Below are 12,708 nucleotides of genomic sequence, written 5' to 3'. Positions count from 1 at the left end.
GGCCACAGCAACTTCTTGCAAGATTCATCCATGAAGGCAAGAGAAACAAAAGCAAAAATGAACCATTAGGACTTCATCAAGATAAGAAGCTTCTGCACAGCAAAAGATACTGTCAACAAAACTCAAAGACAACCTACAGAATGGGAGAAGATATTTGCAAATGACCTATCAGATAAAGGGCTAGTTTCCAAGATCTATAAAGAACTTATTAAACTCAACACCAAAGAAACAAACAATCCAATCATGAAATGGGCAAAAGACATGAACAGAAATCTCACAGAGGAAGACATAGACATGGCCAACAAGCACATGAGAAAATGCTCCGCATCACTTGCCATCAGGGAAATACAAATCAAAACCACAATGAGATCTAAAACAAAATAAGGACTTAGTCTTAAGAATATTGGAACGGGGAGGGTGAAAGCACACCAAACAAGGTGACAGCTAAATGTGTTCCAAGAACTGAAAGGTACAGAATGCACGGAGTGTGGAGGAGAAGGAAAGAACAATTCATGATGGACAGAGGGTCTGAGTTAGCAGAGAATTTTTAGTCATGGGAAGAGGTTGGATTGAACTTAAATGCAATGCAAAGTCATGGAAAGTCTTTAAGTAGGGGGAGGTATGCTCAAACTTGTATTTTGCAAAGCATGAGTATTTTTATTTGAATTTCCCAATATGCCTGATATATATTGATATATAACTTGGGAAATCTTGACAAAACCGTACTTTTTTAAAAAGATTTATTTATGTTAGAGAGAGAGTGAGCATGAGTGGGGGATGGGGTAGAGGGAGAGGGAGAAAGAATCTCAAGCAGAAGCCCCACTGAGCACTGAGCCCATTGTGGGGCTCAGTCTCACAACCCTCAGATCATGACCTGAGCTGAAACCAAGAGTTGGGCACTTAACCAACTGAGCCAGCCAGGCACCCCAAAACCATACAATTCTAAGTTCACAAATTTCAAATATTTTTTCTTTCATATCACTCATTTTCACATATTTTTGAGTGTCTATGATATGCTATATAATAACTATGGATATGCAGGAAAGATAGGTCCTCATTATTTAGGGTGGAAGACCACACAAGAATGGAAAAATCTTCACACGTGTGATGCACGCTCCCCAGCCTGAGGTTCGGAGACTCTAGGAGTGTGAAGAGAAACAAGTCCTTGAACCTGTGGGTCAAGAGAGCTGCCCTTGGAGAGGTTGCTCTATGCCTTCCCCACCTCCCGCTCCCCCTGCTCCCCCTTCCCTGATTCTGTCGGCATATTTCAGTACTTTGGTGCTTGGATGCATGGCTACATAAGCCTATTAATTTTTAAACTTTTTGAAAAATATTTTATTTATTTATTCATGAGAGACACAGAGAGAGAGGCAGAGACACAGGCAGAGGGAGGAGAAGAAGGCTCCATGCAGGAAGCCCGATGTGGGACTCGATCCTGGAAGTCTGGGATCACACCCTGAGTCCAAGGCATATGCTCAACCACTGAGCCACCCAGGCTTCCCCTAAGTCCACTTAAATAAGACAGAAGTTATCATGAATTTTGCTTTTTGTGTGCGTGGGGTGAAAGACAGAGTAGGTTCAGAGGAACAAAAGTCCTAGGCTTGCAGGAAGACCAACCCTAGCTTTGCAGCTTGATCAAGCCATGAGAGTCTTGGCAACAAACCAGTGCCTAACTTCACCAACACTGTTTAGAAATTTTCTAGAAGTGGCACCATCATCGCTAGTAGTAGACACAGTGAATCAAAGCTGTCCACATTAAAAATTATTGAATTAAGTAGTATAAAAGAGTGAAAGTGAGCAGATTTTAAAAGGGAACCGATGGAATATAACTCAGCCATTAGAAATGACAAATACCCACCATTTGCTTTGATGTGGATGGAACTGGAGGGTATTATGCTGAGTGAAGTAAGTCAATTGAAGAAGGACCATCATTAGATGGTCTCATTCGTATGGGGAATATAAAAAATAGTGAAAGGGAATATAGGGAAAATGAGAAAAAAAAATGAGTGGGAAATATCAGAAAGGGAGACAGAACATGAGAGACTCCTAACTCTGGGAAATGAACTAGGGGTGGTGGAAAGGGAGGTGGGTGGGGGGTGGTGGGGGTGACTGGGTGACCGGCACTGAGGGGGGCACTTGATGGGATGAGCACTGCGTGTTATGCTATATGTTGGCAAATTGAACTCCAATAAAAAAACTTAAAAAATTAAAAAAATTTTAAAAAGGGAACGGAGAAGGAACACAGCTCTTAAGGGGATTTTTGGTGTTACTTCTGATGACTTAGAATCTCTTTCTGTTACGTCAACTAGAAAACAGCTTTCTAAAAAGCTGATGGATGGGCTTCCTGCTATCATAGAGCAAAACATATGTGCCTAGAGCATAAAGACTTATTTTCACCTTTATTCTTATCTTGGTAAAACAGTCCACTGACTGTATCAGCCTCCGTCTGGCTGGGGTTTAGTGCTGCTGTAGTCGGCGTTAGAGCCAGAGAGAGCGAGCCGGGAACCGGGTACTCTAACTGCTGCAGGCAGAAGCCATTATCTTCACCCCATGAAAAATTGCCTGATTTCTTCTCTTGATAAAACTAGACATGAGTTTAAAAACATTACTTAGAAACATAAACCTCAAATACCTAAGTCCTTACTTCTCTTCCTTTATCACTCACCGAAGCCTTTGAGAATTGAGGTGGGGGGTGGGGGGAGGTAACTACTTGTAATGAAATGCACTTAAAGAGGGGAAAATGTAAGGTTTCATTTTTTGACGCACAGCTGATAGAACCATTATCTCTGGAGGGCTTATTCAATCAGGAGCCTGAGATGCTGAAGCAAGCAGAGAGTACGAGGTGTGAAAAGGCTTTTGTGGAGGCATCCAAGCAAACTGCCAGCCAGGTCCTCTGTGGGCTCCCCTTGCCTGTGGCCCTGCTGGGGCATGCACGTCTGTAGGGACATGGGGTGTTCTCTCTTCTGGGGGGACCATTCTCTGAACGTCCCCTAAGTTTGGCCTGTATACCTTTGGCAGAGCACTGATGCTGTCTGTTCTCTCCCTGAGCCACCTTCCCTGTGCTGTTCCCATTCTCACATCCTTTACATAGACCCACTGCTCCATCATCCCAAACCCTGCACTGTCCTGCACACCCTCTTGTGCTTGTCTCCTCCTATGCCTTTGTTCCTGATGTTCTAATCACACTTCATGAGCCCTTTCAGACTTTACCTCTTCTCATTCTCCTTAACTCTATTCAGATCGTGACTGCCTATTTTCTGCCTCCATCCCCTGGTTTTGCATTTTCACCTTCCTCTCTTATTCTAGTTGTGTCTCTATCTTCTCTTCCCTTTAGACTGTGAGCTTCTTGGGAACATTGAATCATGTCATCATGGCATCTCTCCGAAACTTGCATATCCGAAGGATATTTATTAAGCATAATTCTAATTGCATTGTTCTAGGTGCCAGGGAGACAAATAGAACAGAAAACACATAGTCTCCATTCTCATGGAATTTGGTGGGAGAATGACAATAAACAGGAATCATAGACAAACAAAATAATTATGATTGTGATTCAAGTTATAAAGCAAACAGGATAATGCAATAAAAGAGTCTCTGAGGGAGGGAGATATTTCATTAGTTGAGTGTTAGAGCAGGTAAAAAAAAAATGCCATTTTGGGGACTGGCAGTGGGTAGGCCAAGCTGAACATTCTGGAGAGTAGGATCGACAAAATCCTGTAGCAGGAGAAGCTTGGCATATTCTAGGGTTGATTTGAAGTCATTTTATGGTAAGGAAGAAAGAGGTAGGAGATGGAATTGGACAGATGGACAGGAGCCACATCACTCAGGACCAAGAGTTTGGGTTCTATTTTAATGCAGTGGGAAGCCACTGGAGAGTTTTAAGCAGGGATGGGGTATATTTTTTCAATTTATATATTTCAAAGTTAATATATTTAGTTGTTGAATTCAACTCTCTACTTCAAGACCAGGCCTTATTTGGTCTAAATTAATATTGATGGCTTTTGGTTTTTTTATGGGGAGCAGTTGCAAGAACTCAGTGTGTAAGACTAGAAAACCATTAAAAAGAATGCCTAATTCAAATTTTTCATGTTCATTGTCCTGGTCAGGTAGTTTTAACTGTCTCATTTCTACTCATCTATGGAAAAGTTTTTGCTAAACACACTTTTAGTATAAATAAAACACTGGGGGATGGGGTAGTATGTGTTTGCGTGAGTATGGTACCCCTTCCAGTGAACTCTGAGATCAAATATTTAAAAATTAGTGCAATAACTTGTCCTTAAAATTAAAATCTCTTCCCTTCACCTTCTCTCTGCATCTAGTATTATCCTTCATACATGCGAGAAATCCTCCTTACTGTTCCTAAGCAAGAATCCGCACCTTTGGGAGAGTGATTAATTTAACTCGTAACAGATTTCTTTGGGGGTAGGAGAATCTTTGTCAATCTTCTTTCCGGTCAGAATGCGTAATTGAAGTGGTACTGGGTTTCCATTGAGCAGGTACAAAGAGGGGACAAGAAATGTGATGGGAGTAGCAACTTGTAAACCCAAGTGGTAGAGAGGCTGAAGAAGAGACTTTAAATGTTTAAAGAGATTCAGTTCTAATGCTCCTATAAAACTTTCCTGGTAATAATTCAACTTGGAATAATGTAGCAAGTTTTTATTGGTAGCCACCTATTTGTAGCTGAAAAGCCTGGAAATAGTTTCACACAATGAAACCCAGCTATAAGGCAAACTGACATAAACCAACTGTTCCTGGTAGATGCGCCTACTCTTCACAAGCAGAATGGGGTCTGCAATAGTGGGAGGCTGGTCCAGCTCTAATTTTATTCTCTTATCGGTGCTCATCCTTCCTAGCTTGGATTTAGAGTATATGTTTCCATTAACTTAAACACACAACCACTCCAGTAGGGAATTCTAGGTTCCAGGTCCATCGGGAGAAAGCAAACTTTAACAACTGTGGTGGGTAGTATACTTTATCGCACAGTTTCTAACGTTTTTGAGAATAGTTTTTGGAATAATAATAGCTGTAAGAGGTGAAACTATTATATATACATATTAATAGCCTTTAAGCTTTTTTTTTTTTAATGAAGTAATCCAGTAAAATTGACTTCCACCCAATCCCCACTATCCTCACTTTATTGGCAACATTTCATCTGTGGGTTGTTGTTGAGACATTTTTACTGTTTACCAGATGGGGTAAGATTTTACATAACTTAAAACATCTGCTCTCATTGCAGTCCAATATGATCATCTATTTATATTTTTGAATTATATTATTCATTTCCTTTTAAATGATCATGAAACTGTTCGCAGAAGGACAAGTTTACATGATATTTGCCAAAGACACTTAACTTTTCTCTTTCTTTTCTTTTTTTTTTAAAATCTGATATTAGGATAAGCCATATTGTGAGCTATGAATGTAGTGAAATATTTAGATGTATCTTCACTTTGGAAATATTTGATTTCATAATTAACTGTTGTGAATGTCACCTCTACTTTCCTCTGTACACCTTCATATAATCATTTCAATATAAATATAAAATATAGTGCTCACTTTGGCAGCACATATACTAAAATTGGGAACGATACAGAGAAGATTAGCATGGCCCCTGTGCAAGGATGCCACACAAATTTGTGAAGCATTCCATATTTTTTTTTCATTCATATGGGGAATATAAGAAACAGTGAAAGGGATTATAAGGGAAAGGAGGGGAACTGAGTGGGAAAAATTAGAGAGGGAGACAAATCCCATGAGAGACTCCTAACTCTGGGAAATGAACAAAGGGTTGCAGAAGGGGAGGTGGGTGGTGGGGATGGGGTAACTGGGTGTTACATGTTGGCAAATCGAACTTCAATTAAAACAAATGGAAAAAAAATAAATATAAAATATCGAATGCTATTTTAGATTGAGCCAAGGGTCTGACAAAATAAAAGTTTCAAAAGATACTGTGGGAATAATACTGATCCTGAAAGGATGGAAGAAGGAAAAGCTATGCAAAATAAAAATGGAAGTGGAATTATTTACTAGGACTTTGAGCCAGCTAATAATAAAATTACTATTGTACAATATAAAAATAACTTTTTATATATAATAGTCAAAATCGGATATAGATGTTACTATTGTTGCCCCATTTTATAGGCAAGGAAACTAAAGTTTAAGGACATTTAGCCACTTACCTAAGGGCATAGAAGCGAAGCCACTGGAACTCAAACCACAGTGAATGTGATCTTATTTGGAAATAGAATCTTTGCAGAAGTAATTCAGTTAAGGATTTCGAGATGAAATCATCCTGAACTTAGGGTTGGGCCCTAAACCCAATGACAAGTGTCCCTATAAGAAGGGGAAAAAAAGACACAGGGACACAGAGTTCAGTTAAAGATGGAGACAAAGATTTGAATTAACTCAGCTGCAAGTCAAGGAAAACCAAAAATTGCCGACAGTTACCAAAAACTAGGAGAGAAAATAGAATTGATTCTCTCCCACAGCTTCCAGAAAACTACCAGCCATGCCAACACCTTGATTTTTTTGCTTCTGTGCTCTAAAACTACAAAAGAATGAAATTCTGTTGTTTTAAGCCACTAAGTTTGTGTGATTTTTTTTTCAAGACAGCTTTAGGCAGCTAAAATAGCTGCTTCTCTTCTATAATCTATACAAAGAATGATATTAAAATATCATAATATGGCTACTTTTTTTTTTTTGATACATAAAGCAAGATAAAATGACAAAGTGACTAGAAATGCCAGTAGATAAAGCACTAGGGGGCACCTAGGTGGCTCATGGTTGAGCGTCTGCCTTCAGGTCAGGTCATGATCCTGGGTCCAGGATCTAGTCCCGCATTGGGCTCCCTGCAGGGAGCCTGCTTCTCCCTCTGCCTAGGTCTCTGCCCTCTCTTTGTGTCTCTCATGAATAAACAAAATCTTAGAAAGAAAGGAAGAGAAAAAGAAAGAAAGAAAGAAAGAAAGAAAGAAAGAAAGAAAGAAAGAAAGGAAAGAAAGAAAATAAGGAAAGAGAGAAAGAAAGGGAAAAGAGAAAGGGCATTAGGAAGCACAAATGTTCATGGAAGCCCATGAACCTTCTTCAGTGCTTGTAGGCTCCAGGTTTCCAGGGTCTGGGTTGCCTGTCTTTCCTTCCCCTGCAGTTTTACAGAAAGTGTTGAATATGAATCAGGAGATGGCAACTCTAGGATATCCACTAATTAAGTATGTAACTCTGGAAGAGTCACTGAACTTCTCAGAGCTTCATCTATGAAGTGGGTGCAGTGAAACTGCCAGCCATCTTGCAGTTGGACGATTCATGTTCTCCCCTTGAGGCCTGCTAGCTTGGCACTACTGTTTCCCCAGGAGAGGAACATGGCTTGGCAGGAACCTGTGTGCAGATCCTACCCCTTATTTGGTTGCTAACCCTCAACTTCTTTTCTGTACAATAATGGTCATTATGTTTACTTTAGATGGTTATCGGTGGGTTAAATGGGAAAAAATATGAAAAATATATTTTTGGCCCATAGTAAGGTGCTCAATAAGATTTCTCTTCCATCATTAAACTGCAGCTTTTGTTTCAAATACTTCAGGGTCAGTTTATCATCATGTTGACTCAGCCAGGAAGCCTGGGTCTAGTGACTGACAAGCGGGTGTCTCGATCTTTTTTAAATAAACTTCCGTTACATTTTTTTACTTTTCATTCTTGGCTCTGCCTCCTCTGTATCACCAACAGATAAGGACATGTATATTGAATACTTTTTAGTTTGTTTTAAAATAATAGTTTGAAATGAATTTCTTGTTTCAAATTATGCTCTCATCACACCCCCAAATACCCACACTCTGGGAATTTCAGAATCTCTGAACTAATATTCAAACTATGACTCCCTGGAAATGGTACTCTTCCATTGTCTGACAAATACAATTGATTGACATTTCTAACTGACTTTGGAGGCGGGCTTTTTAAATGAGACAGTCTTCAGTCTGTAGCTTAAAAGCACCAAGAGCCACCTCTTGTAGAAATCCTGGCCTACCTAAGAGTGACACCATTTAACAAAGCAGGAACTCAGAATGAAAATGCATTATATACCCTTAAAAGCCTAGATGAACTGGGCATCTGGGTGGCTCAGTTGGTTAAGCATTTGACCGTTGATTTCAGTTCAGGTTATGATCTTAGGGTCCTGGGGTCAGGCCTTACCTCAGGCTCTGTGCTCAGTGGGGAGTCGGCTTGAAGATTTCTCTTCCTCTGCACCTCTCCCTGTTAGCTTTCTTTCTTTCTCTAAAATAAATAAATAAATCTAAAAAATAAGGTCTGGATGAACTACGGAATTTAGTCCTTATTGGTCTTTTCCAGTTAAATAAATTTCAGAAACCTCTGAATTTTGAAATAGCAAAGATTTGTTACATTTTTCAGATGAGGGAAAGAGAGTCAAATGCATGGTTCTGAGCAGTACTTATTAAAGCCCTAATTTCTCTCTCTGTTCTTATCAAACACTGGAACCTACTCTACAGCTCCCAGATTTACTTTAGCTCCCAAGCCCAATGTCCTACCCACCTTTCTCTGGCTCCCCTGCCATTCCCTTACAATGCACATTGGCCTGTCGTAGCTCCAGCTATAGAAGCTCTATCCTGTTTACAAGCAGGGAGGAGGGACAGAGTTGGTGTGGGCAATGCCAGGAGGATTCTCTTTTCTTTTAATTTTTTAAGTTTAAATTCAACTTAGTTAGTGTATAGTGTATTATTAGTTTCAGGGGTAGAATTTAGTGATTCATCAGTTACATATGATACTCAGTGCTCATTACATCAGGCACCCTCCTTAATGCCCATCACCCAGTTGCCCAATCCTACCCCACCTTCCCTCCAGAAACCCTCAGTTTGTTTCCTAGAGTTAGGAGTCTTTATGGTTTGTCTCCCTTTCTGTTTTTATCTTATTTTATTTTTCCTTCCCTTCCTGCATGTTCATCTCCTGTTTCTCAAATTCCACATGTTCATGAAATCATATGGTGATTTCATCATATGATTGATTTATTTCACTTAGCATGATACTCTCTAGTTTTATCCATGTTGTTGCAAGTGGCAAGATTTCAGTCTTTTTGATGGTTTAGTAATATTCCATTATATATATATACACATATACACACACATATATACATACACACATATATAAACATATATATATATATATATACATACACACACATACATATATAGACACAAAATCTTTATCCATTCATCTGTTGATGGACATCTAGGCTCTTTCCATATTTTGGTTATTGTGGACATTACTGATATAAACATTGGGGTGCATGTGTCCCTTCGATCACCGTGTTTGCATCCTTTGGATAAATAGTAGTGCAGTTGCTGGATAGTAGAGTAGTCCTATTTTTAACTTTTTGAGGAACCTCCGTACTGTTTCCCAGAGTGGCTTCACCAGTTTGCATTCCCACCAACAGCATAAGATGGTTCCCTTTTCTCCACAGAGGATTCCTTTTCTTGAGCTGGGAGAAAGGCTAGGAACTTTATGTAAAAACTAATTTTTACACCTACCACAATCAGTTATCAATTGTAAACTTTTCACTTACATGTACTTTCAGATACATATCATATTTCTTTTTAAAAATATTTTATGACATTCTCCTAATACATTACTATTTTTTAGAGGTTAGCTGACTTGGCTGAGTTAAGTGTAGAAGCAAAAACTTGAATCTGGGTCTTTTAACCCCTAGTCCTCAGTCATGTGTCTCTTCTCTTCTCTTTATCTATCTATCTATCTATCTATCTATCTATCTATCTATCATCTATCTATCATCTATCTAATCTATCTATCATCTATCTATCTACCTACATACCTCACTATCTAATCATCTGTATTTCTTTATCCATCCATCTGTTCTCATTGCTTTACTGTAGCCATACTCAAATGGGTACCTGTAACTCATGTTCCAAGAGTGGAGTGCAGGAGGCAATAGTCCTAAGTAGTCCTTAGTAGTCCTTAGTAGTCCTCCCAACTACTAGTGCTGTGTGCTGCATGCCAGTCCTCATGGCCCACCACCCTGAAGCTGCCAACACGTTCTAAAGGGCTGTAACAACTGAAGGTAAACTATCAGAAAGGAGGACAAAAAGGGGAGAGATATAGGTAATGAGGCTATTTTATGGGGTGGATATGCTATAAAATTTTATTATCACTTATTCCTAATTCCATCTTTCCTGGGTAATGTGTCTGATCAAAATGTAATGCAATAAAAATAAAATGAAATAATTACTTTCCTAGTCCATGAGTGGAAATCAAAAGTCAGTGAAGAGGCAGCTTTTCCAAGTTAAAAGCCATTCAAAATATGAATAAATTGTATCAGATTGTTGCTATTAATTAACCTTCCTATGCAAAAAACTGTGGGTAGAAACAGCGGAGGTTTAACATCATAAAGCCTGCTCAGAGGGCCAGCAGGGTTTGAGTCCTATTCTAGGCTCATTGTAATCCTCATTTGAGTTCTACTAAAAATTGTTTTCAACACACATGTGTTTTTTTAAACATGAATTAAATGAAATCAGTAAGATTCTGTTTCTTATTTTAGGGATCACAAACCTTTTCCCATAAAAGGGCCAGAGAGTAAATTTTAGGCTTTGTGGACTGTGCGGTCTCCATCACAACTGCTCACCTCAGCCTTTGCAGCTCAAAACCAGCAATGGACAGAAACAAATACAATTGACTCTGCTCCAAACAACTCCATTTACAAAGACAGGTGGTGGATGACTTAGCTTTTGGGCTGTAGTTTGCAGACCCCTTTCATAGATCAAACTTAGAAATGAGGAGTTGGGTTTTGATGCTAGGAAAACCTGTGTTTTTCTGAATATAAAATGCAAGACAAACATCTGTACATGTTGCTGAACATAGCTGCATTGGCCTATCCCGATTTATTAATATATGCAAACAGTGTCATCAGGTCACCTTCCCTCCTATGTGATTCAAGAATCTCTTTACTTTTCTTTATCAGAGAAACAAAGTTCCTGTTCTCTTCAAGGCTAGGCCTGCTCTACAGGGGAATGGAAAGGATTGTAATTGGAAAAGCAAATATTCTCCCTTGCCAAAGTTTTAAGATAGAAAGTGGAGAAATAAAAACTTCATTAGTAGCAAGAACTGGGCCTTGGATGCTCATTGGTTTTGAAAGCACCAAATAGGTGAAAAAAATGAATGCATCAATCTTTCAGAATCAATGCATCTCTCTGCAAATAGAGCTAACTTTCTATTTCAACCCCATTCTCCCTTCATCCACCATGGAGAGGCCAGAAATCAGATCGTCCCTGAGTTAAGCTACATTACAGTGCCAAGCAAAGATTCTCGGTATATAGATTCTTAGCAAAATGACAACCACCCTGAGAACTTCAGAAAATGTAACATAATGTAGCATCGCATCCACCCAGAAGCCTCCTAAATAGAGGGGAAGCAAGCAGCTGGGAGCTGTCTCTTTCAGCACCTGACCTCCCGAGATGCTTAATAAAATAGCCTACAAAGTATTACACTCTCATCAGTGCCAACAGGCATTTGTGGGGAGATAAATAAAGCTATTTTCCAAAACGGGGAATATTCTGGTGTGCTGGTATTGAAATGACAGTTTCTTTATGGGCTAGGAGATGGGCAGGAGAACACCAGCCAGGTAGTTACCCCCGTGCCCACCATCACTAGAAGGTCTATAATGAGATTCCAAATTAGATCGCTGAACCTCGGAGACAAGGTGCTTCACATCTGTGAGATGTTCAGCTTGACTTCATAATGAGTTCACTGAGCAGAATGAACCACACTTGAAATCAAATACTTTGCATTCAGGATGAAATAAGTGGGGATCAATCATAGTCAGGGAAGTAGCATTTGCTCAGAATGTAATGCTATACTGAGCTAAAGGCAGAAAAAAAAGAGAGAGAGAGAGAGAGAGAAAAAAAAAAGGACAGTGGGACATGGAGTATGCAAGAGAGCCAGTTCATGGATGACACAAATGTGCAGTGTTTGACCTGGAACAGAGCTGCCCCTATTAGCCTCTGGAGATAATATCTAAAGAAGGTGGGCTGGTGAGAAGGAGGAAAGGTTCATGCTGTCTACCAAAACAAATCAACATGCCCAGGAAGCACCCCCAAATACCTCCATCTTAGGAAGCATTTTAGGGTGTACTCTTCTCAGAGGCTTTTTTGTGGGGACAGCTTTGGGGAACTGAACAAAGCAGTCTTGGTAACAAGGGCGTTTTGTTTGGCATGCAGATGAGATTCTAAATGAAGCCAGGCATAGCCCACCTATGGATAGCATGACCGAGTGTGAGCAAATGCCCAGGACAGCTCTGTGGGTTGCTGAAGAGCTACACAGGAGAACCTGAACCTTCCACTGCCCAGGCAGCTCACTTGCAAAATCCCTACCAGGAATTTCTGGGAAAAGCTCTGTAGGCTGCCATGGCCAACACCCCCATAATCCAGGGCCTTTTATCCCAGCCAGTTTACCATGATTATTATACCTGCCAGGACTAGGGTTCCCCCAAGGTAGGGGTTCAGCTGCTGGAAATAATCAGGGGTGTCCCCAGGTGTGACCCACCTCTCCTTTCTCAGAACCGAGATCGTTACCTGTTCACTGTCTAGCGGGGAAATGTCACTGGAGGCCTCATTAACAGCAGACAGTACAGAGAGTCATCGTACAACTTCTGGCCTTTCTGCGGGATTTGAAGCTTATATTACAGGAGGAAGAAAAAGAACAGGT

At 40.0% G+C, this 12,708-nt stretch overlaps 1 non-coding gene across 1 annotated transcript; it reads left to right on the top strand.

The window, feature by feature from the left end:
* The first annotated feature begins 5,545 nt into the window (after nucleotides 1-5,545).
* On the top strand, nucleotides 5,546-5,653 carry LOC121477200. Its single transcript, XR_005984131.1, has one exon. It is a non-coding gene; the product is annotated as a U6 spliceosomal RNA (small nuclear RNA).
* Nucleotides 5,654-12,708: the final 7,055 nt, after the last annotated feature.

This window comes from Vulpes lagopus, chromosome 16, assembly GCF_018345385.1.
Source record: "Vulpes lagopus strain Blue_001 chromosome 16, ASM1834538v1, whole genome shotgun sequence".
NCBI classification, from domain to species: Eukaryota; Metazoa; Chordata; class Mammalia; order Carnivora; family Canidae; genus Vulpes; species Vulpes lagopus.
This window is presented reverse-complemented; position numbering and strand designations above follow the sequence as displayed.